This window comes from Dendrobates tinctorius, unplaced genomic scaffold, assembly GCF_039654945.1.
Source record: "Dendrobates tinctorius isolate UK_male_01 unplaced genomic scaffold, ASM3965494v1 ptg000011l, whole genome shotgun sequence".
Lineage (NCBI taxonomy): Eukaryota > Metazoa > Chordata > Amphibia > Anura > Dendrobatidae > Dendrobates > Dendrobates tinctorius.
The window spans coordinates 95,993,091-96,019,290 of NW_027361679.1; the positions used below are offsets into that span (position 1 = coordinate 95,993,091).

The 26,200-nt window shown below is 45.8% G+C and overlaps 1 protein-coding gene across 1 annotated transcript in view; it reads right to left on the reverse strand.

The window, feature by feature from the left end:
• The window catches only part of PIK3R2 (phosphoinositide-3-kinase regulatory subunit 2), a 118,847-nt gene extending 94,160 nt beyond the window's left edge, over window positions 1–24,687 (reverse strand). The window contains exon 1 of the mRNA XM_073544990.1: window positions 24,482–24,687. The gene's annotated coding sequence lies outside the window, so the exon portion shown is untranslated. The remainder of the gene's footprint in view (window positions 1–24,481) is intronic.
• Window positions 24,688–26,200: the final 1,513 nt, after the last annotated feature.

Genomic DNA, 26,200 nt, shown 5'->3' on the forward strand with positions numbered 1-26,200 from the left:
GGACAAATTGCACAATACATTTTGTAGTCCAATTTCTCCTGTTACCCTTGGTAAAATAAAAAAAATTGTACCTGAAGTATTTTTTTTGTGAAAAAAAGTTAAATGTTCATTTTTTTTTTTAAATATTCAAAATTCCTGTGACGCATCTAAAGGGTTAATAAACTTCTTGAATGTGGTTTTGAGCACCTTAAGGGGTGCAGTTTTTAGAATGGTGTCACTTTTGGATATTTTCTATCATATAGACCCCGCAAAGTGGCTTCAAATGTGATGTGGTCCGTAAAAATAAAATGGTGTTGCAAAAATGAGAAATCGTTGGTCAAATTTTAACCCTTATAACTTCCTAACAAAAAAAAATTTTGGTTCCAAAATTGTGCTGATGTTAATTAAACATGTGGGAAATGTTACTTCTCAAGTTTTTTGTATGTCGTATCTCTGTGACTTAAGGGCATAAAAATTCAAAGTTGGAAAATTGCGAAATTTTCAAAATTTTCGCCAAATTTCCGTTTTTTTCACAAATAAACGCAAGTTATATGAATGAAATTTTACCACTAGCATGAAGTACAATATGTCATGAGAAAACAAATGTCAGAATCACCGGGATCCATGGAAGCGTTTCAGAGTTATTACCTCATAAAGGGACAGTGGTCAGAATGGTAAAAATTGGCCCGGTCATGAACATGCAAACCACCCTTGGGGCTTAAGGGGTTAAAGATATGCTATGATTGGATGCTATGGACACCACCACACTCTTTGGAAGCTGGGTTAAGAAAATCTTGTCTGCCCACAGCAGCCAATCTCAGCACACCGTTCATTAATTTCTAACTTACCATATCTAAAAACACCAAAATCATTCACAAAATGGGTCGATGGTGCAAGAAAAAAGCCTATGGAGTCAGTAGTTGTTAAACTGTACGTGATGGAATTTTTTTTCCATATCTTTACTGAGTCTAGAGATCGGAAGTATTTAAAAATCACATCTTACTTTTCAATCAATTTTACCCTTACAAACCTGTATAATTTGGATGCCACTCTTTATTCTGACACCTTGATCACTATATGTTCTGTGTTAGCGGTCTGTCCCAGAAATTTATGTACGGTAATAGCATCAGATACAGACTCCTTATTAATGGAAACTTTCTACCATTTTTAGCATTACAGCAGAAGAGAATGTAAAAGAAAGTTAATTAGCAGGAGAGGGAACAAAAACAAACAGCAATTCCTACAGATTTTTGGGGGGACTTGAACCTCCATTGACTGCAATACTCCTATATTGTAGTGTATTGTGTCAGTCAGCATTATTATGGGAGACCTGGGGGCCATTGATCGGTCCCTGGCTGCCATGACAACTTATCGGCATCCCATGATTGTGTTATGAGGAGTGATGGACCTCTAGCAAACCACACTTGTATTCAAACCTCTTTTGTACATCTGTATTATTAACCCCTTTCCTACATTGGACATACTATTCCGTCCATGTGACCTGGGACCTAAGTCCCAAGGACGGAATAGTACATCATAGCGATCAGCGACGCTCACGGGGGGAGCGCCGCTGATCGTGGCCGGGTGTCAGCTGATTATCACAGCTGACACCCGGCACTATGTGTCAGGGGCAGTCACGGACCGCCCCCGACACATTAACCCCCGGCACACTGCGATCAAACATGATCGCAGTGTACTGGTGGCATAGGAGAGAAGCGCTCAGGGAGGGGGCTCTCTCCGTGCTTCCCTGAGGCCTCCTTCCCTGCAGGTCCCCGGATCCAATATGGCGGGGGGGCCTGCAGGGAGATCAAGTCAAACGGCGCCCCTTCCCTTCCAAGCTCTGCCATACGCCCAAACAGTGGTTCCCCCCACATATCAGGTATCGGCGTACTCAGGACAAATTACACAATAACTTTTCCAGTCCAATTTCTCCTGTTGCCCTTGGTAAAATAAAAAAAATTGAACCTGAAGTAATTTTTTTGTGAAAAAAAGTTAAATGTTTTTGTGCTGATGTAAAGTAAACATGTGGGAAATGCTACTTAAGTTTTTTGAGTGCCATATCTCTATGATTTAAGAGAATAAAAATTCAAAGTTGGAAAATTGTGAAATTTTCGTCAAATTTCCGTTTTTTTCACAAATAAACGCAAGTTATATGAATGAAATTTTACCACTATCATGAAGTACAATATGTCATGAGAAAACAGTGTCAGAATCACTGGGATCCATGGAAGCTTTTCAGAGTTATTACCTCATAAAGGGACAGTGGTCAGAATTGTAAAAATTGGCCCGGGCATTAACATGCAAACCACCATTGGGAGTAAAGGGGTTAAATAAAAAAAAAGGAGAAATCAATATGTGCATATGCACTTTATGTATTGTGTTCTGACCATAGGCAGCGCTGGCTTCTCCCCTTTTACATCTGTATTACTGCATTGCTAGTGGTTAAATGGTTAAAATTGTCTGAGCCCACCTGGTTAGGAGGCGGCAATCATTTTCTGGCCCATAGAATGTGTTTGCACATAAATTCTCCTGTATTCTATGGATCAGCTTCTGTTTTACGCCATATGCAGTCAATGAATGGTCTTCTACTTATAAAGCAATGCTCCGTACGGATGTTCTGCACCTCATTCATAGCAACATAGAAGGAGGGGTTGTCGTCTCTGCTTCTAATAGTCCAGTCAAAATACGAAAAAAAAATCCTTTACCCTGAACAAATTCCAAGAAAGCGTTTTATTGGTTTTTTTGGTAGTATTACATGTAGGGAAAAACATACTAAGGCTATGTGCACACACTGCGGATTAGTCTGCAGATTTTTATCTAAAGAACCGCAGGTAAAATGACCTGCGGTTTTACCTGCAGTTTGGCCTGCGGCTTTGCCACCTGGACAATGGAATAGGTGGCAAACCGCTGCAGAATCCGCAGAAACAATTGACATGTCAATTGTTTCTGCGGATTCAAAACCGCAGCTTTTCCGAAGTTAAAAATCCGCAGCATGTGCACAGCAGAATGTAAATCCCATAGGATAACATGCTACTGTACACTGTCTGCAGAACTGCTGCGGCCGGAACCGCAGCAAAAACCGCAGCGTGTGCACATAGCCTAAAAGTTTGCCAAGATAGGGTTATCACAAAGGGTCCAAATGTGACGTCAAAGAATATGGCCGCCAAAGCTGTAAAATGTTAAATGGGACTCGCCTTTCAGTGTCTATCATATTTCTTTTACAATTACTACTATTATATTTATTATTTAACAATTTATTTATCTTCTTTTACAGTGCTGAGAATGATGGAAAGTCAAGAAACTTGCCCCCTATGCAGCCATGAAGTAGAAGATGATGGAGAAACAGTGGTGATTGGTGCGAAAGGAGCTGAAGGGATCAATAAAGCCAGTATTGAGAGGGGCATTAGCACTGTGGTAGCTGCTGGAGCACTGCTGCACAAGAGATGTCGTATGAACTACATAAACAAGAAGCAAATAGACTTGCATAAGAAAGCTACTTCCGTTCATCATTCACCTGCCAAGAGAGGTACATAAGTGCCTACTGGATCCTATGATAGCACGATGCAGTGTTTGTTCTGTGGACATGAAGTGGTGAAGACAAGATCTAGTAGTGATTTCGATGACTATAGCTTTGTTAAAACGGATGGATTTGTAAGGTCCATCTTGTCACATTGCAAACAGCGTAATGATGACTGGGCAATCACCATTCAAGGGAGAATCACGTACTTTGGGAAGGACTTACATGCTGCAGACTGTCTGTATCATCGTTCATGTGACATTAACTTTCTGACAAATTAGGCCTGTTTCACACATCCGTTTGTGCTCCGCCATTTTTCTTGGCGGATCAGTTTTTTTTCCCCATTGAGTTGCATTACCGGCGGATCTTGATGGATGGCCATCCGTTGGATCCGTTTTTTTGCGGATCCGCCAAAATTTTGACGTCCGCCGACATGCCTGAACGGACCATGCATTGTTTTTTCGGGCGGCAGGATCCGCACTTCTCACTGCACATGCCCGAAAGACTTCACTCAGCCTGAAATTTAACCCTAAACTCTGTTCTGGCGGCTGAAAAATTCTCTCTCTCTCTCCTTCCCCAGGCACCGGTTCCTTTAAAATAATTCCTTTGACGGATCCGTTAAAATAACGGTCCGGTGACAAACGTTGTGGTCAGTACAGAAATGGATCCGCTATCTGCCATTTTAGCGGATTTTGACTGAACGAAAAAACTGATGTGTGAAACAGGCCTTACGGAATTCCTATGCGTCATGGTGGTGGATCTACTACAAAGAAACCGCGGAAGGTAGGGAGGCCAATGAACATGGACCTAGAGCAAGCGTTCTTGAGAATGTGTGCATTTCTCGAAGACAACGATGAAGAGCAACTGACTGTCACAGATCTTGCAAAGAAAATGACGGAGTATCTTGTAGAAGGAGACAGTGCTGCCTATAGTAATAAATGGCTGAGGTATAGGCTGGAGGAGAGGTATGGCGATTCGCTATTCATAGCAGAGTGTGAAGGGTTGCCTAACATTGTAACTTTCCGTGAAAAGACCAGAATAATCCTGAGGGACTATTTCCGTAGTTAGGAAACGGATGGAGAAGCCCAGAAAAGAGCCATCATAGAGATTGCGGCCAAACTAATCAAGAGCGATATCAAGTCTAAGATCCCATCTTTAACCGATGAATATCCGCAGACTTCTTCGCTTGAATGTCAGTCTGCCTTAGATTATCTCCCCCTGAGTTTGCTTTGCTTGCTTGCAACCCTCTTCGTTGGAAAGGACATTCACAGTAAGGTCGCAAGCATTGGACAATCAGTTGTTCAGGCTGTACGTCCCAGGGCTGTAGTAGCTCCATTGCAGCTTGGGTTAGCAGTCCATCTCCATCATCATTTCAGGTCTCAATTTCTTGTAGACAGTCTCTCAGCCATGGGATATTGTTCATCATATTCGGAAGTTCAGCGATTCGAGGAAAACGCTGCCGCTTCTGTTGGCCAGGATGTACTCGGTGATACCATAGACAGACTGGATACGGCACTGTTTGCTGCGGACAACGTCGATCATAATATCATCACGTTAGATGGGAAGGGGACTTTCCACGGCATGGGGATGGTAGCTACTGTGACTCCAGGAAGGAAGGTCAGTCGCACTGTTCTCAGACGGAAGACTGCGGACTTGGAGATAGTTGAACAAAGCAGAGTTGATGTAAGGGAATACCGTTTCGCAAAACACACTCGCCAAAACATAAAATTCAAGCCCTTGCCATTTCTCGACGCCATTGACCATCGTGTTGATGTATTGTGGGAGATGTCTTTACGCTTCAAACAGCCTGCACCGAGCTGGAATGGATTGATGCACATGCTGCATAAAGACTGTGATCATCCGGGGTCATCTTCAGTAATCTTCCTGCCCATCATTGACATGTATTCCAGAGACAAGTCATGCATCTTCTCTACTCTTGAGTATCTGTGCAACCTTGCTGATAAACACTGATCCGCTGCAGTTGTTACATTCGATCAGCCACTCTACTGGAAAGCGTCAGAAATCAAACACGAGGTGCCTGAAGACAGCCCGGTTCGAGATGTTGTCCTGATGCTCAGGAGCTTCCACACATTGATGAATCTTATGGGTGCCATAGGAACGTTGATGGATGGGAGTGAAATCAAAGAAATCTTGGGAACAATTTACGGTGACAAAGCTGTGCAACACATCACGACTGGAAAGGCAGTACAGCGTGCAGTTCGTGGCCATCTCCTCCTTGATCAGTGTCTTACTCAGCAAGTTGCAGACAAAGTACTTTGCGACCATCCCGGTTTTGCAGACCTGTTGCAAGAACTTGAGCAGTTGTATGCTCGAATACTGACAGGGGAGAGTGACTTGAATTCGGTAATCACTTCTACCTGCCTTAGTGAAATTGTCCACCTCTTGTCCACCAAAAGAAACGGATTATCCGCTCACTCTCGCACCTGTAAACTATGGCTGAATTACCAACAGATGGTTGAAATTGCAAGGGAGCTTATCGAGGCCGATCGTACAGGATCCTGGCTGATGCACCTTCATGCTGTAGCCAAATGTTTGCCCATTCTTGCAGCTGCTGGGCACAGGAAATATGTGAAGGCCGCCTACCTTTACCTCCAGTCTATGACCACTCTGGAAGATGATATGCCATCAGTCTTCCATAGATTTATGAATGGCTTGCATGTTGTAAGGCGGACTGATCAGTACTGGGCAGGCCTGGGTTGCGACCTAGTCATCAAGCAAGCTCTGATGCGCTCCCTAAAAACTGCAGGAGGACTCACCAGAGGAAGTGGAATGTCCGAACATCAGAGGGCCTTGTGGACTCTGTCTGTGCCAGTGTCCTCTTCCTACAGTGATGCAATGCAGGGTTTCACTTGCCAGAGCTTTGTCACCAGTGAACAACACAAGGAGGCAAGAACGTCAAGGACGAGAAGAGATCGTGAAGACCTGGAGAAAATTGCAGATAAACTCGAGACCTTTTCACCTTTCTCTGATGAAGTGTCTCTTCGCAACATTATCACCGGTGTCAATGCAAATAAAGATGTGAATGTCCATAACCTGTTCACCATTGGCAGAGAAAGTGTCAACAATGGAGGGTCAATCACTGTTTTCAGTTAAGTACAAGCGGTCAATGAAAGCCAAAACCCTAGGCATCCAGTGAAGCTATTGACGTTGCTAAGGACAAAACAATAGACCCCGCTCTTTTGTTCCAAAGGTTTCTTGTGGTGTCTCAAACTGCTGATCTTTCCCTTGATGAGGTGATGGCCTATGAACTTTCACCATACCCACCATCCCTCTTTGAGGCAAAACAAAGCACAACTGATGGCTGCTATAAAAGATCAGAGTTCAGCTGACGCAGTACTCAAGGATGTACCAGAAGTGGAACGTTATGTTCTTGACGGAGGTTCTCTTCTCCATCGACTGAAGTGGTCAGAAGGAAAGACATATTGTTCAATCGCTGAAGACTATGCATCTTTCACACTAAAGCACTATGGTAAGGCTACGATAGTATTTGATGGTTACATTGGAGGCCCAAACACTAAGGACATTACCTATCAGCGACGGCGCAAAAAACGAACAAGTAACAAAGTGAACATTGCTGAAGGAACGAAATTTGTCGGGAAAAAGGAGGACTTCCTTTCGAATGTGGAGAACAAACAGTCTCTTATCAATCTCGTTTCACAGCGCATGAATGACAGAGGTTGCCACGTAATACAATCAGAGAGGGATGCAGATGTGGAGATTGCTAAGGCGGCAGTGTCAATGTCATCCAACAAAAGTACTAGTCTCATTGGCGAAGATACAGATCTTTTGGTGTTGTTACTTCATCACGCGTCAACCAGCGATGGCAACAAGCTTTATTTCTACTCGGATAAAGGGAGTCCTGCAACAGTATACGACATTAAGGTTATGAAGACGTTCCTGGGAAACCATGTCTGCAGCAGTCTTCTGTTCCTTCATGCATTCACGGGTTGCGATCCCACTTCCGCGGTTTTTGGAATCGGAAAAAAACTCGGTCTACACAAGGTTTTGAAGGGAGACTCGGTCTTAAATAGCTGTGCTAAAATCTTTTCCACACCTAACAAAAACAGAGCTGAGATTGAAGACGCTGGGTGTAAAGCGATAGTGGCATTGTTTGGGGGCAAACCTGGAGACAATCAGTCTGCAATGAGGTATTCTACTCTCTGCAAAAAAGTTGGTTCAGCCAAAATCTTTGTTACACCTGATCGACTGCCACCGACCTCCTCTGCAACAAAGTATCATGACCTTAGGAGTTACCTCCAAGTGATGCTTTGGATGGACAATGGTGAGGCCATGGACACTACTGAATGGGGATGGGAATTGCAGAACAACAGTCTAGTTCCAGTGATGATGGATACTTCACCCGCGCCAGAAACACTTCTGAAAATAATTCACTGCAATTGTTCTCGTGGTTGTAGTACACTTCGGTGCACTTGCAAAAGACACGGACTTGCCTGTTCACGGGTATGCGGACCATGTCAAGAAGGGCACTGTGACAATATGAGTGAGGAAGCAGTGTCTGATGATGAAAATAGTGACTATTGACCTGATACGCTTATTTAGTGATGAAGTAGGTCTTAAAATGCACTGTGTATTAATTTTATAATTTCTAGAAATGTACATATATGTCATGACGTCATTGATGACGTCATGACCTCACCTGTCCATGTAGTTAGTATAAAACTTTGTATAAAAATTGTTATATGAAAATATATAGTATACAAAATGCAAACTCTTCTGTAACCTAAAGCTACAGCTTTGAAATAGGGAAATATTCGTTATTTTTAGTGCGATGGCTGTCATCGTCTTATGACGTCATAGTTAGGACCTTTGTGGTGATCAATTTTTGGAAAACTTTTAATATGTTGTTCCCCACATATAATAGTAATAAATAAAAATCAAAAAACGCTTTCTTGGATTTTGTTCCGGGTCAAACCCTATTTTGACTGGACTATAAGTACAGATATGTAAAATGGAGAGCAGGAAAGAAATACAACTCTACTACATACACAGCATGAAGAACGCTGTAGAGAATCCGCAGTATATCCAGGACACATAGATCCTTCTGAACGGCTTGTAAAACTGTGAGCATCCAAGCATGGGGGGGAAGGGACATTCTTACTGAAGCTATGTAGTCAGCTGAACAGGAAAAATGTACAGTGAATAGCGGACATGAGGAAGTTATCAACACCTAGCTCTGAACCACACTGGGAAGGGATTCAAGGAACCATCATGGCATCATGTTTCATATACAGACAGAGGCAGACAACGACATGGACCAGCTGTGAGGTAGACTGCATGGCTGCACATACATTTATGAGTAGGAACAAATTTCAGGGGCAGCGGCAAGGTACCCCCCCGCCCCGTGGTAGATAAATCCAGTGTACCAGGAGATACCACCAAATAGTAAGACCTCCCTGTGGTACAGATATATCCAGTGTACGAGAAGGTACTACCCATTAATGAGATCCCCCCCTGTGGTACAGATATATGCAGTGTACCAGGTGGTACCACCAAATAGTGAGACCCCCTTGTGGTAAAAGTATATGCAGTGTACCAGTTGGTACCACCCATTAATGAGACCCCCCTGTGGTACAAGTTACATGCAGTGTACCAGGAGGTACCACCCATTAATGAGACCCCCCCGTGGTACAAGTATATGCAGTGTACCATGAGGTACCACTCATTAATGAGACCCCCCCCCCATGGTATAAGCATATGCAGTGTACCAGGAGGTACCACCGATTAATGAGATCCCCCCCGTGGTACAAGTATATGTCGTGTACCAAGAGGTACCATCCAATAATGAGAACCCCCTGTATTACAGATATATGCCGTGCACCAGGAGGTACCACCAAATAGAGAGACCCCCCCGTGGTACAAGTATATGCAGTGTACCAGGAGGTACCACTCATTAATGAGACCCCCCCGTGGTACAAGTATATGCAGTGTACCTGGAGGTACCACCAAATAGTGAGACCTCCCTGTGATGCAGCTATATCCAGTGTACAAGGAGGTACCACCCATTAATGAGATCCAACCCCCCTGTGGTACAGATATATGCAGTGTACCAGGAGGTACCACCAAATAGTGAGACCCCCTGTGGTACAGATATATGCAGTGTACCAGGAGGTACCACCAAATATTGAGGCTGTGTGCACACGCTGCGGAAAAGGTGCGGATTCATCCGCACGGATTTTGTACAATCCGCAGGTGAAACCGCAGGTCAAAAGACCTGCGGTTTTACCTGCGGATTGCTCTGCGGTTTTGCCCTGCGGTTTTTCATCTCCTCAATGGAGGAGATGGCAAACCGCAGGAGAATCCGCAGAAAGAATTGACATGTCAATTCTTTCTGCGGATTGAAAACCGCAGATAATCCGCGCGGAAAATTCCGCACCGTCTGCACTGCGGTTTTTGATTCCCATAGGGAATCATTGTACTGTACACCGCAGCAAAAACTGCTGCGGGTCCGCAGCGGCCAAAACCGCTGCGGAACCGCAGCAAAATCCGCAGCGTGTGCACACAGCCTGAGACCCCCTGTGGTAGATATAGCCAGTGTATCAGGAGTTACCAATAAATAGTGAGACCCCCCCGTGGTACAGATATATTCAGTGTCCAAGGGGGTACAACCCATTAATGAGATCCCCCCTGTGGTACAAGTATATGAAGTGTACCAGGAGGTATCACCAAATAGTGAGACACCCCTATGGTACAGATATATGCCGTGTACCTGGAGGTACCACCCAATAATGTGATCCCCCATGTGGTACAGATATATGCAGTGTACCAGGAGGTACCACCAAATAGTGAGACCCCCTGTGGTACAGATATATGCAGTGTACGAGGAGGTACCACCCATTAATGAGATCCACCCTCCTTGTGTTACAGATATATGCAGTGTACCAGGAGGTAGCACCAAATAGTGAGACTCCCTGTGGTACAGCTATATCCAGTGTACGAGGAGGTACCACCCATTAATGAGATCCACCCTCCCTGTGTTACAGATATATACAGTGTACCAGGAGGTAGCACCAAATAGTGAGACCCTCTGTGGTACAGATATATGCAGTGTACCAGGAGGTACCACCCAATAATGAGATCCCCCTGTGGTACAGATATACAGATGCTTCTCACAGAATTAGAATATCAAAAAGTTAATTTCAGTTCTTCAATACAAAAAGTGAAACTCATATTATATAGAATCACTACAAACAGAGTGATCTATTTCACGTGTTTATTTCTGTTAATGTTGATGATTATGGGCTTACAGCTAATGAAAACCCAAAAGTTATTATGTAAGTAAAGTAGAATACTTTATAACACCAGCTTGAAAAATAATTTAAAATTCCGAAATGTTGGCCTACTGAAATGAATGTTCAGTAAATTCACTCAATACTTGGTCAGGGCTGCTTTTGCATCAATTACTGCATCAATGCGGCAGGGCAGCCTTTGGCACTGCTGAGGTGTTATGGAAGCCCAGGCTGCTTTAATCTGGTGTCTCATCTTCCTCTTGACAATACCCCATGGATACTCTTTGGGGGGTAAGGTCAGGCGAGTTTGCTGGCCAATCAAGCACAGTGATACTGTTGTTTTTAAACCAGGTATTGGTACTTTTGGCAGTGTGGACAGGTGCCAAGTCCTGCTGGAGAATGAAATTTCCATCTCCAAAAAGCTTGTCAGCAGAGGGAAGCATGAAGTGCTCAAAAACATCCTGGTAGATGGCTGTGCCGACTTTGGTCTTGATAAAACACAGTGAACCTACTCCAGCAGATGACATGGCTCCCCAAACAATCACTGATTGTGGAAATTTCACACTAAACGTCAAGCTGCTTGGATTGTGTGCCTCTCCACTCTTCCTCCAGACTCTGGGACCTTGTTTTCCAAATGAAATGCAAAATTTACTTTCATCTGAAAACACCTGGGACTAATGAGCCACAGTCCAGTTCTTTTTCTCCTTGGCCCAGGTAAGACGCCTCTGGCATTGTCTATTGGGTCATGAGTGGCTTGACACAAGGAATGCGACACTTGTAGCCTATGTCCTGGATACGTCTGTGTCTGGTGGCTCTTGAAGAAATGACTCCAGCAGCATTCCACTCCTTGTGAATCTCCCTCAAATTTTTGAATGGCCTTTTCTTAACAATCCTTTCCAGGCTGCGTTTATCCCGGTTGCTTGTGCACCTTTTTCTACCGCACTTTTTCCTTCCATTCAACTTTCCATTAATATGCTCGGATACAGCACTCTGTGAACAGCCAGCTTCTTTAGCAATGACCTTTTGTGGCTTACTCTCCTTGTGGAGCGTGTCAATGACCGCCTTCTGGACATCTGGCAAGTCAGCAGTCTTCCCCATGATTGTGGAGCCTACTGAAACAGACTAATGGACCTTTTTAAACGCTTAGGAAGCCTTTTCAGGTGTTTTTGTTAATTATTCTAATTTACTGAAATAATGACTTTTGGGTTTTCATTGGCTGTAAGCCATAATCATCAACATTAACAGAAATATAACACTTGAAATAGATCACTCTGTTTGTAATGACTCTATATAATATACAGCTCTGGCAAAAATTAAGAGACCACTTCCAAATGTTCAGTTTGTCTGATTTTTCTCTTCATAGGCATATTTTTGAGTAAAATGTAAATTGTTCTTTTAGACTATAAATTTCTGATAACATGTCTCCGAATTTCCATGCAATATTTTTTTTTTTCCTGAAAAGGAGAAATGGTCAAAATTGAAAAAAAAAAAAACAGTGCTTTTAAATCTCAAATAATGCTAAGAAAACAAGTTAATAATAATTTAGAAACAACAATACTAATATTTAACTCAGGAAGAGTTCAGAAATCAATATTATGTGGAATAACCATGATTTTTAATAACAGCTTTCATGCGTCTTGGCATGCTTTCCACCAGTCTTTCACACTGCTTCTGGTGCAAAAATTTAAGCAGTTCTTCTTTGTTTGATGGCTTGTGACTATCCATCATCCTCTTGATTACATTCCAGAGGTTTTCAATGGGATTAGGTCTGGAGAATGGGCTGCCCATGACAGGGTTTTTATGTGGTGGTCTCAATTTTTGCCAGAGCTGTATGAGTTTCATTTTTTGTATGGAAGAACTGAAATATATTAACTTTTTGATATTTTAATTTTGTGAGAAGCATCTGTATGAAGGTACCACCTAATAACAAGATCCCCTCTTTGGATCATTCCGTGTCGACGATTCGCTAAATGCTACTGTACATGCGATCACGCTACAGCGCAGGTGCCTGCCTGCTGAATGTGAAACTATTATTTTTTCTCAAAACATATTATATTCAGTAAGTGAAATAATGGGGCAGGTCACTGAAGGATCAGTGGCCTGTCAGAAGCCATACAGATGAAAATGTAAGCAAAGCACCACATACGCACGCAGGTGATGTCACTGGTCTTTGTCTGGCATAGTGATACCTCTCTGCGCCAGCTTATTACTACGCATTTAAGCAGACTGGACGCTGCTCATCGCAAAAGGCAGTGAGGCAAGACTGCGCACCAAGGAGACACTGCACAAGGAAAACACCGCATGGACCAGCCCATGAAACAAGAGTCACGGATGACACTTCGTTTTAAGGCGGGACTAACCCTTAAGGCTGTGTGCCCACGTAGCGATTTTTAAGCGTTTTTACAGCGATTTTCGGCGCGAAAACGCAGCGAAAACGTTTAAAAATTGTGTACAGAACGCCCCCCATGCATTCCTATGGCATTCCGCACATGCTGTGCTAATGCTGCGCTTTTTTCCGCGGCGGAATCGCATCGCGGAAAAAATCGCAGCATGCTCATTCTTTTGTGCGGAATCGCAAAGAATTGCCGCGATTCCCCACCCATAGGAATGCATGAGAATCGCTTACTTCCTGCATGTGGCTATGCCCACCATGCGGGAAGTTAAGCGTCTCATGTGCGGTTGGTACCCACGGTGTGGAGGAGAGGAGACTGTCCTCCAGGCCCTGGGTACCATACCCCTGTAAAAAAAAGAATAAAAAATAAAAAAAATCGGGGTATATTTACCTTCCGGCGTCACGCGCTGCATTCCCGGCCTAAGCGGTCCCAGTAATGCCTTGCGGCAAGGCCCTGTAATGACGTAGTCTCACGAGATCGCTATAGTAACGCGAGACCAACGTCATCACAGGTCTCGCAAGGCATTACTGGGAACGCTGTGGCCCGGGAATGCAGCGCGGGACGCCGGAAGGTTAATATACCCCGATTTTTTATTTTTTTTATCATTTTTAACATTTTATCTTTTACTATTGACGCCGCATAGGCAGCCTCAATAGTAAAAAGCTGCACACACTTGTCAAACACTATGTTTGATGAGTGTGACCAACCTGTCAATCACTTTCCTAGCGATGCTTCAAATCGCTTGGAAAGTGCTTGAATATCGCACGCGAAAGTCACGGCAAAATCGCGATCATAATCGCGGTGAAATCGCGCGGAAAAAACTGCGCGATTTCTGGGAAGGAGTCCGGTTTTTAGTGAGCGTTTTAAAACGCTACGTGGGCACATAGCCTAAAACACACATTTATAGGTCGCCAACAGTCGGGCTACTACAAGCACCTCAAAGAAAACATCAGAGTGAGGTAGTAGTAAGCTTAAACTTTTCAGAGAATTGTTCCTTTGTTCTTTAGGATGAAGAACCGTCAGAAATAAAATACAAAAGTGTAATTATGATATCTGCATGCTTACTTCACGATTCATAAGGTGTTCATTTGTTAAAAAAAAAAAAATTGATTTCATCCATAAGAACGGACATCCTGCCAAGTTTGAGCAAGGGCTACTATTTCTCGGATGGCTCTTCTACACAGTATAAAAACAGGAGAATCTTTAGAATATGTATGCCATTACAAAATTTTGGAGTGGAAGCTGAATGGAACTTTAGGAGGCCCCATGAAATGCCTCGCAGCTTGAGCTAGCCTCCAAAGGCCATATTCACACCAAATCTTAACACCCATGCAACTTTTCAACTGGAGTGAGAAAATTATCCCTAACATCCAGTTCATGTAATGTATAAATGAGGACGACGAAGACGAGTAGAGTTTGTTAAAACATCGGTTACAGGAAGCAGAACCTATCACAGGCCCTCAGCAATACCACACTGTCATTCCAAGTAGTCCCAGAAATAAAAACAAGGATTTTTTTCATTTGGCAACGACAGTGACGTCAATGAAGTAATTGAAGGTGGCACAAGATTGGCAATGGATGTCATAACTGGTTATGTGACTTGTGATATGATTGTCACTGGTGGCTGGCTGATAACTCTCAAAAGATTATGACAATGAAGAAGCAGAAGTGAGGTTTTTTTTCACCTTCTGGTCTCCATCACCGTCCCTTGCTTTGTTTATCCAAGCAAACCAGACATTTTAAAAGTAAACAAAAATTAGATATTAAGGCTGTGTGCACACGCTGCGGATTTTGCTGCGGTTCCGCAGCGGTTTTGGCCGCTGCGGACCCGCAGCAGTTTCTGCTGCGGTGTACAGTACAATGATTCCCTATGGGAATCAAAAACCGCAGTGCAGACGGTGCGGAATTTTCCGCGCGGATTATCTGCGGTTTTCAATCCGCAGAAAGAATTGACATGTCAATTCTTTCTGCGGATTCCCCTGCGGTTTGCCATCTCCTCCATTGAGGAGATGAAAAACCGCAGGGCCAAACCGCAGAGCAATCCGCAGGTAAAACCGCAGGTATTTTGACCTGCGGTTTCACCTGCGGATTTTACAAAATCCGCGCGGATGAATCCGCACCTAATCCGCAGCGTGTGCACACAGCCTTACTCAGGTGGATCCAACCCCATAACAGCCGGACACGGACATACTCACACATAAGGAAACGGGTTTTGGTTAGTAAGAGATTGTGTGCAAGATTACATTTCTTACCAAGCAGAAAGGGCAAATTGATGATAGAAAGTCAGCGTAAAGACTTAATTGCTTAAGGCTAGTTCATATTGCTTTATTTTATAGCTTGATGATTTAACCCCTTAGTGACAATTTTTTAAATTCTGACCAATGTCACTTTATGTGGTCATAACCAGGGGTGGGATTCAAATTTTTAACAACAGGTTCTGTGTTTGTGTAGGAAAGCCACACCCATTATTAAGCCACACCCATTTACACGCACCTTTTCCTCAAACATATACAAGTAGCGGCGCAGTCAAACAGTTGAAAAAAAATTAATTGGAATGAGATCAGAACAGTGCACATTCTGGCCAGCGGCTCTCCTGACCCAAGTGTGACAGCTGCATATATTTCTATGCAGCTGTCTCACTTGACTGACCGGCTGGCCAGGCTGTGTACTACATTCTGATTCATACGACAGTCTGTCTGAGTCCTAATGGTAATTAAAAATAAAAATCACCATACCCAATAGGCAGCACAGGTCCCCAATAGGCAGCATTGTTACCTATAGGCAGCACAGGTCCCCTACAGGCAGCACAGGTCCCCAACAGGCAGCACAAGTTCCCAATAGGAAGGTAAATGTCCCCAATAGACAGCACAGGTTGCCAATAGACAGCATAGGTCCCCAATAGGCAGGTAAATGTCCCCAATAGACAGCACAGGTCCTCAATAGACAGCATATCACCCCAATAAGCAGGTAAATGTCTCCAATAGGTTGCACATGTCCCCCATAGGCAGCATAATCCCCAATAGGCTGGGCCCGGCATTAAAAAAAAAAAAAAAAAAAAAAGCCAGTACTCACCGCCGCCCCCAGCGCCCCCGCACCGTCCTGCTCCACCGTCTGTGCACACAAACACACTAACTGCCAACTGATGACGGACTGCCATACCACCGCGCCGGTGACCGGTGTGATGATGATGAAGATGATATGCTGTCAGGTCGCAGGCAGGCCACAGGCCAGACAGATAAACTCGAGTCACCAACTGGGTAACAGAGTGAGCGTGACTCCAGTCAGAGATCAGATGCCCAATCGCTGCACTGCACTACAGCAGGTATTAGTGCACGGGGGCTGCCGGGTCACAGTGTGTGCACGTGACGTATCAGTGCGCGGTATCCGGCGGGGTGGCATGCGAATACTGCAGGCTAGGGAGCAGTGCAAGAGTCCCTCCTCGGCTCCGTGGTGTCAACTTTGTGTTTATTTATAAAAAGTTTCAGAAATCTGACAAAAATGTAAAAATATTGCAATTTTCAAAAGTTGAATGATTATCCCTTTAACCCCTTAACCCCCCAAGGGTGGTTTGCATGTTCATGACCGGGCTAATTTTTACAATTCTGACCACTGTCCCTTTATGAGGTAATAACTCTGGAACGCTTCCATTGATCCTGGTGAATCTGACATTGTTTTCTCGTGACATATTGTACTTCATGCTAGTGGTAAAATTTAATTCATGCAATTTGGGTTTATTTGTGAAAAAAACGGAAATTTGGCAAAAATTTTGAAAATTTCGCAATTTTCCAACTTTGAATTTTTATGCCCTTAAATCACAGCGATAAGACACACAAAAAACTTAAGTAACATTTCCCACATGTCTACTTTAAATCAGCACAATTGTGGAACACAAATTTTTTTTCTTAGGAAGTTATAAGGGTTAAAAGTTGACCAGCGATTTCTCATTTTTGCAACACCATTTTATTTTTACGGACCACATCACATTTGAAGCCACTTTGAGGGGTCTATATGATAGAAAATACCCAAAAGTGACACCATTCTAAAAACTGCACCTCTTAAGGTGCTCAACACCACATTCAAGAAGTTTATTAACCCTTCAGGTACTTCACAGGAATTTTTTGAATATTTAAAAAAAAAAATGAACATTGGACTTTTTTTCACAAAAAAAATACTTCAGGTTCAATTTTTTTATTTTACCAAGGATAACAGGAGAAGTTGGACTGCAAAAGTTATTGTGCAGTTTGTCCTGAGTACGCTGATACCTGATATGTGGGGGGGAACCACTGTTTCGGCGCACGGCAGAGCTCAGAAGGGAAGGAGCGCCGTTTGACTTTTTCAATGCAAAATTGGCTAGAATTCAGATCGGACGCCATGTCACGTTTGGAGAGCCCCTGATGTACCTAAACAGTGGAAACCCCCACAAGTGACCCCATTTTGGAAACTAGACCCCACAAGGAACTTATCTAGATATGTGGTGAGAACTTTGAACCAACAAGGGCTTCACAGAAGTTTATAACGTACAGCCGTACAATTAAAAAATCATCTTTTCCACAAAAATGATCTTTCACCCTCAATTCTTATTTTTCTAAGGGTAACAGGACCCTAAAAGTTATTGTGCAATTTGTCCTGAGTACGCTGATACCCCACATGTGGGGGTAAACCACTATTTGGGCGCATGGCAGAGCTCGGAAGGGAAGCAGCGCCATTTGACGTTTTTGGCTGGAATTGAGATCGGACACCATGTCGCGTTTGGAAAGCCCCCGATGTACCAAAACAGTGAAAACCCCCCGCAAATTACACCATTTTGGAAACTAGACCCCCCAAGGAACTTATCTAGATGTGTGGTGAGCACTTTGAACCCCCCAGTGTTTCACAGAAGTTTATAACGCCCGGGCGTGAAAATAAAAAAAAAAATCGTATTTTTTCCACAAACATGATCTTTTAGTCACCATTTTTTTTTATTTTCCCAAGGGTACCAGGAGAAATTGGACCCCAAAAGTTGTTGTCCAATTTGTCCTGAGTACGCTGATACCTCATATGTGGGAGAAAACTACTGTATGGGCACACGTCGGGGCTCAGAAGGGAAGTAGTGACGTTTTGGAATGCAGGCTTTGATGGAATGGTCTGCGGGTGTCATGTGCATTTGGAGAGCCCCTGATGTACCTAAACTATTGAAACTCCCCACAAGTGACCCCATTTTGGAAACTAGAGCCCCCATGGAACTTATCTAGATGTGTGGTGAGCACTTTGAACCCCCAAGTGCTTCACAGAAGTTTATAACGCCCGGGCGTGAAAATGAAAAAAAAACATTTTTTTCCACAAAAATGATATTGCCCCCAATTTTTTATTTTCCTAAGGGTAACAGGAGAAATTGGACCCCAAAAGTTGTTTTGCAATTTGTCCTGAGTACGCTGATACCCTATATGTGGGGGTAAAACACTGTTTGGGCGCATGGCAGAGCTTGGAAGGGAAGGAGCACCATTTGACTTTTTCAACGCAGAATTGGCTGGAATTGAGATCAGACGCCATGTTGCATTTGGAGAGCACCTGATGTGCCTAAACAGTGGAAACCCCCCAATTCTAACTCCAACCCTAACCCTAATCTCAGCCCTAGCCCTTACCCTAATGGGAAAATGGAAATAAATACATTTTTTTGATTTTACTATTTTTCCTTAACTAAGGGGGTGATAACGGGGGGTTTGATTTACTAATTTACTATTTATGGCGGTTTTTATTTTTGGCAGCTGTCATACGCTAAAAGACGCTTTTTTATTGTAAAAATAGTTTTTGCATCACCACATACCGAGAGCTATAATTTTTCCATATTTTGACCCACCGAGTCATGTGAGGTCTTATTCTTTGCGGGACGAGTTGACGTTTTTATTGGTACCATTTTCGGGCACGTGACATATTTTGATCGCTTTTTATTCCGATTTTTTGGACGCAGAATGAACAAAAACCAGCGTTTCATGAATTTCTTTTGGGGGGGTGCGTTTACACCGTTCCGCATGCGATAAAATTGATAAAGCGGTTTTATTCTTCGGGTCGGTACGGTTACAGCAATACCTCACTTAGGGTTTTTTTATGATTTGGCGCTTTTATGCAATGAAAACAATTTTATATAAAAAATAATTTTTTTTGCATCGCTTTATTCTGTGAGCTATAACTTTTTTATTTTTTCACTGACGACGCTGTATGGGGGCTCGTTTTTTGCGGGACAAGATGACGTTTTCAGCGGTACCATGGATATTTATATGTGTCTTTTTGATCGTGCGTTATTGCACTTTTTGTTCGGCGGTATGATAATAAATTATTTTTTGCTTCGTTTTTTATTTTTTAAGGAGTTCGCTAAAGGGGTTAACTAATGGGACAGTTTTATAGGGCAGGTCGTTACGGACGCGGCGATACCAAATGTGTGTACTTTTATTGTTTTTTTTTTACTTCCAAAAAATTACTTTATTGGGTATTTTTTTTTTTTAATTATTTTAACACTTTTTTTTTTTTTTTTAACTTTATTACCTTGTCCCAGGTGGGACATCACTGTCCTGTGACAGATCGCTGATCTGTCACATCACAGATCGCTGTGTCAGATCAGCGATCTGTCACAGGCAGTGTGCAGGTTTCCTCCTTGCCTGCGCTTTGCAGGCACTGAGGAAGCCAGCTCCCTGCAGGCCCCTGAAGGTCCCCGTCGCCATCTTGGATTCGGGGGCCTGCAGGGAAAGAGTCCCCCGCAGCAGCGCTGCACATTGCGCTGCTGTGGGGGGCTCAGGGAAGCACGGGCGGGTCGTTACGAACGCCGGCGATACCAAATATGTGTACTTTTATTGTTTTGTTTTTTTTATTTCCAAAAAATGAATTGATTAGGGAATATTTTTTTTTTATTTAATTAGCGATTTTTTAAAAATTTTTACACTTTTTTTTAACTTTATTAGGTTGTCCCAGGGGGGACATCACTGTCCTGTGACAGATTGCGCTGCTGTGGGGGGGTTCAGGGAAGCACGGAGGGAGCCCCCTCCCCGCCGATGCTTCCCTTTAACCCCCGGTACACCGCGATCGTGTTTGATCGCGGTGTGCAAGGGGTTAACGTGTCGGGGGTGGTCCGTGACCGCCCCTGACACATTGTGCTGGGTGTCAGCTGTGATAATCAGCTGACACCCGGCCGCGATCAGCGGCGCTCACCATGTGGGCGCCGCTGATCGCTATGACGTACTATCCCGTCCCTGGGAATTAAGTCCCAGGGCACATGGACGGGTAGTACGTCACATGACAGAAAGGGGTTAATCCAGATAGTCATATCACACAAAAACATTAATAACATTTCCCACATGTTTGCCTTACATCAGCACCATTTTTAAAACGCTAATTTATTTTATTAGCCTTTTAGGAGGTTTAATAATGTAGCAGCAATTTTTCATTTTTTCAAGGAAATTTACAAAAGTTATTTTTTTGAGGGACCTATCCAGGTTTGAAGTGCCTTTGGGGGTCCTATATATTGGAAGATCCCAAATGTGATACCATTTTAAAAACCGCTCCCCTCGACATATTGAAAACTGCCGTCAGGTAGTTTATTAACCCTTCAGGTGATTTTCAGGAATTAATGCAAAGTGGTATAGCAGGAATGAAAAAGTGTTTGTTTACCACCTAAATGTCGCTGACTTCTGAACTGGCCGCTATATCCGGGAGACTGTAAAGCCGCTATTTGTGACCACACATCAATGATTCTGCCCCACGTTGCAGTGGGTGACATCATCTGATTTATAGTAGGTTGCTTTATTTTGTGAACGCACAGCACAGAGCATACAACTTTGCATGAATTGTAAAGTGCTAAGAATGGGACGGGGGGGGGGAGGAACACCAAAAACGACTGAAGGGTCCATTGCAACCATAAAACTTAACTTAATTATACACAATGCAAATAAACAGGTAAGGGAAAACATGGGACAATTCCACATAGAACCGGGGCACAAACGCAAGAGGGCAACCGGAAACCGGGGAGACAATAAAGTCCCAAATGCAGACAACTGTATTACTCACCAAAAGAATAGTCGAAGTTATACATACAAAGATGGAGGTTGGAAAACGTGTCCTGTATAAGGAGTTTACCAGTCAAACTGGAACTTGATGTTGTATATAGTGACCAGTAAAAAGAGGCTAAACTCGGAGGCATAACAAAGCACCTGTATGGGCAGGCAGTCACGTCAATACTCTAGAAACAGCCCTGACAAGAGCCAGGAGAACGACTGTCAATTTCTGCCACAAATCCTGCATGGGTGAATTCACCGTAATATTCTGTTATAGGTCGCCCCCAGATGAGTGGTCCACGGGAAGCTCAAACTGCATCAGGGCATAATGGTGGAGAGCCTGCAGCAGCCCTCGTGAGATGTGACGCACCCACCTGTGCGCACACCATAGCTACAAGGCAGGGTGGAACAGGAATGGGGAACTACGTGGAAATGACAGGACTGAGACACTGCGCTCTTTCCTGCTCCTGCACACAATAGCCATTTCCCTTCACCTCACAGTCCTCCACAGTTATCTCACATCCTTTGTGACAACCAACATGGCTGCTGTTAGCTTCTGTGGGACTGTCACCCAGATTCCTACATGCCAAGCAGTGAGGAATACACTGCTGCCAGGCCGATGACCAATGAGGACTGTGTACTCAACACACTGCGACTCGTCTCCACGCGACACCCCGTAAGGTACACCGCGACACGCGTCCCCGCGACACCCCCTAAGGAACACCGCGACACGCGTCCCCGCGACACCCCGTCAGGTGCACCGCGACACGCGTCCCCGCGACACCCCGTCAGGTGCACCGCGACACGCGTCCCCGCGACACCCCGTCAGGTGCACCGCGACACGCGTCCCCGCGACACCCCGTCAGGTGCACCGCGACACGCGTCCCCGCGACACCCCGTCAGGTGCACCGCGACACGCGTCCCCGCGACACCCCGTCAGGTGCACCGCGACACGCGTCCCCGCGACACCCCGTCAGGTGCACCGCGACACGCGTCCCCGCGACACCCCGTCAGGTGCACCGCGACACGCGTCCCCGCGACACCCCGTCAGGTGCACCGCGACACGCGTCCCCGCGACACCCCGTCAGGTGCACCGCGACACGCGTCCCCGCGACACCCCGTCAGGTGCACCGCGACACGCGTCCCCGCGACACCCCGTCAGGTGCACCGCGACACGCGTCCCCGCGACACCCCGTCAGGTGCACCGCGACACGCGTCCCCGCGACACCCCGTCAGGTGCACCGCGACACGCGTCCCCGCGACACCCCGTCAGGTGCACCGCGACACGCGTCCCCGCGACACCCCGTCAGGTGCACCGCGACACGCGTCCCCGCGACACCCCGTCAGGTACACCGCGACACGCGTCCCCGCGACACCCCGTCAGGTGCACCGCGACACGCGTCCCCGCGACACCCCGTCAGGTGCACCGCGACACGCGTCCCCGCGACACCCCGTCAGGTGCACCGCGACACGCGTCCCCGCGACACCCCGTCAGGTGCACCGCGACACGCGTCCCCGCGACACCCCGTCAGGTGCACCGCGACACGCGTCCCCGCGACACCCCGTCAGGTGCACCGCGACACGCGTCCCCGCGACACCCCGTCAGGTGCACCGCGACACGCGTCCCCGCGACACCCCGTCAGGTACACCGCGACACGCGTCCCCGCGACACCCCGTCAGGTACACCGCGACACGCGTCCCCGCGACACCCCGTCAGGTACACCGCGACACGTGTCCCCGCGACACCCCGTCAGGTACACCGCGACACGTGTCCCCGCGACACCCCGTCAGGTACACCGCGACACGTGTCCCCGCGACACCCCGTCAGGTACACCGCGACACCCCGTAAGGTACACCGCAACACGTCTCCACGCGACACCCCCTAAGGTTCACTGCGACACGTGTTCCCGCAACACCGCGTAAGGTACACTGCAACACGTGTCCCCGCGACACCCCGTAAGGTTCACTGCGACACGTGTCCCTGCGACACCCCGTAAGGTACACTGCAACACATGTCCCCGCGACACCCCGTAAGGTACACCGCGACACGTCTCCACGCGACACCCCGTAAGGTACACCGCAACACGTGTCCCCGCGACACCCCGTAAGGTACACCGCAACACGTGTCCCCGCGACACCCCGTAAGGTACACTGCGACACGTGTCCCCGCGACACCCCGTAAGGTACACCGCGACACGTGTCCCCGCGACACCCCGTAAGGTACACTGCAACACGTGTCCCCGCGACACCCCGTAAGGTACACTGCGACACGTGTCCCCGCGACACCCCGTAAGGTACACTGCGACACGTGTCCCCGCGACACCCCATAAGGTACACTGCGACACGTCTCCACGCGACACCCCGTAAGGTACACCGCGACACGTCTCCACGCGACACCCCGTAAGGTACACCGCGACACGTCTCCACGCGACACCCCGTAAGGTACACCGCGACACGTCTCCACGCGACACCCCGTAAGGTACACTACCACACGTTTCCGCATGGCACGCTGTGATGCATTTCTACTTGACACACCGTCAGGTACACAGATACATTTCTACATAATACAGTTTTGGTTTGGACCATTGGGGAGAACTACTGCATGTTCTTGGGGCCTGAACAACTTTGAGGACAGTTCTTCATGGAATTTGACAAGTTTTTCTTTGCCCCCCCCCCCCTTAAAAAAAAAAGAAAGAAAAAAACTACTTAAAAAAAAAATGTACTTCCTCATTGTTTCACGTCTAGGTGACATGACGTGTGTGGTATATCGCCTCATATCGGGGTAAAGGGAAAAAAAATTGGAGTTGACAATACATAAAAAAATGTTTCCTGTATAAGATTGAACACAAGGCGACACAGGAGACCTGCAAGGCCGAGGGGCTCATACAGGGGTCCCGACCGTCACTGCCACAAAGTATGGGTGTGTGTAATATATAAATACACACACATTGTATAAAGACATTATATATATATATATAAATACACACACATTGTATAAAGACATTATATATATATATACACACACACATATAGACACGTACTGCAGATTCTCAGCATCATCGCTGCTCACAAGTCGCACAGACGTCGCTCACTGCGCTGCTGCTGCGCATATGGCGCACAGAGACAAAGCGCAGCCGCACGGCCGGAGCAGCGCCTGGGGCGCACGTGTGCGCAGGCCTGGGTACAGCTGGCACCGAGCTCCTCTAACTAGTTGCCGTGCAGACTCCCCGGCAACTTTGTGGCCCTCAGCCGCAATGCCCAGTCCGCATATTGCCCTCAGCGCCAGCTCCCGCCACGTCTTACCGCTCTGTGCTGCCCTCGCCAGCCGCGGTGCATGGCCTTCCCTCTGCTCTCCGCCTGCCTTCACACACCGAGGCTCCCGGGAGCTGCCATCATGCAGCTTAGCTGAGAGTGCGAGCCGAGCGATTCCGGAAACTCCCGAAGTGACGTATCATGGCGGAGACGAAGGCTGGCGGAAATGACCGAGCGCTGGGAGACGCCGAGGAGTCTGCATCACCTCAGTGCCGCTGGCAGGGTCGTGTAGTCGGGTCGCCATTGCAGGGGGGGGCAGGATGTCTGCGTCTGCCTCCTTGGAATTCCATGTGCAGAACTTTATTTTTTAGCCTAATTCTCCAGCAGGGATACAAAATATTGTATATTATCAAGAATCTCTATAACCCTCTCAAGACCGGTGATGTTTAGTCCAAAAACAATGACATTCTGTACATTTTTTTGTTCACATAGCTATATAAAGGTGTGGGTATTTTTTTTTTTTTTTCATTTTTTTTGTGGGACAAGTTGTAATTTTGAAAAACATTATACAATATAATGTACTGAAAAATGGGGAAAAAAACTCCATATTTCCACCAGCATTTCTGGGTTTTGGTTCTTTAATGCAGGTAGTTGATTTGGAGCGTCTAACTGGTTTGTAGGAGCCAGAACGCTTAATGGTTGGTAGGGTATTGCCCACGTAGCGTTTTATTCCGGACACTAAAAACCGGACTCCTTCCCAGAAATCGCGATTTTGCCGCGATTTTCGTGTGCGATATTCAAGCACTTTCCAAGCGATTTGAAGCATCGCTTGGAAAGTGATTGACAGGTTGGTCACACTCATCAAACATAGTGTTTGACAAGCGTGAGCAGCTTTTTACTATTGAGGCTGCCTATGCGGCGTCAATAGTAAAAGATAGGCTGTTAAAAAAATTAAAAATCGGTGTATATTTACCTTCCGGCGTCCCGCGCTGCATTCCCGGCCTCAGCGTTCCCAGTAATGCCTTGCGAGACCTGTGATGACGTTGGTCTCGCGTTACTATAGCGATCTCGCGAGACCTACGTCATCACAGGATCTTGCCGCAAGGCATTACTGGGACCGCTTAGGCCGGGAATGCAGCGCGTGACGCCGGAAGGTAAATATACCCCGATTTTTTATTTTTTATTCTTTTTTTACAGGGGTATGGTACCCAGGGCCTGGAGGACAGTCTCCTCTCCACACCGTGGGTACCAACCGCACATGAGACGCTTAACTTCCCTCATGGTGGGCATAGCCACATGCGGGAAGTAAGCGATTCTCATGCATTCCTATGGGTGCGGAATCGCGGCAATTCTTTGCGATTCCGCACAAAAGAATGACCATGCTGCGATTTTTTCCGCAATGTGATTCCACCGCGGAAAAAAGCGCAGCATTAGCACAGCATGTGCGGAATGCCATAGGAATGCATGGGGGGCGTTCTGTACACGATTTTTAAACGTTTTCGCAGCGCTTTCGCGACGAAAATCGCGGCAAAAACGCTTAAAAATCGCTACGTGGGCACACAGCCTTATAATTGTTTGGGGCATAGCATCTTTGTCATACAGGCCTCATGCACGCTAAAACAATTCTTCTGTGACTAATATGATACAGCACTACATATCTCACCTTGTTATTTAGTTTTGTGTGCAGAGTAAAAAAATGTAATTTTTTGTTGCTAATACTGCGCTCCTACCACACTATCTGAGCAACATGACTGGGAAAAAGCAAAGTTG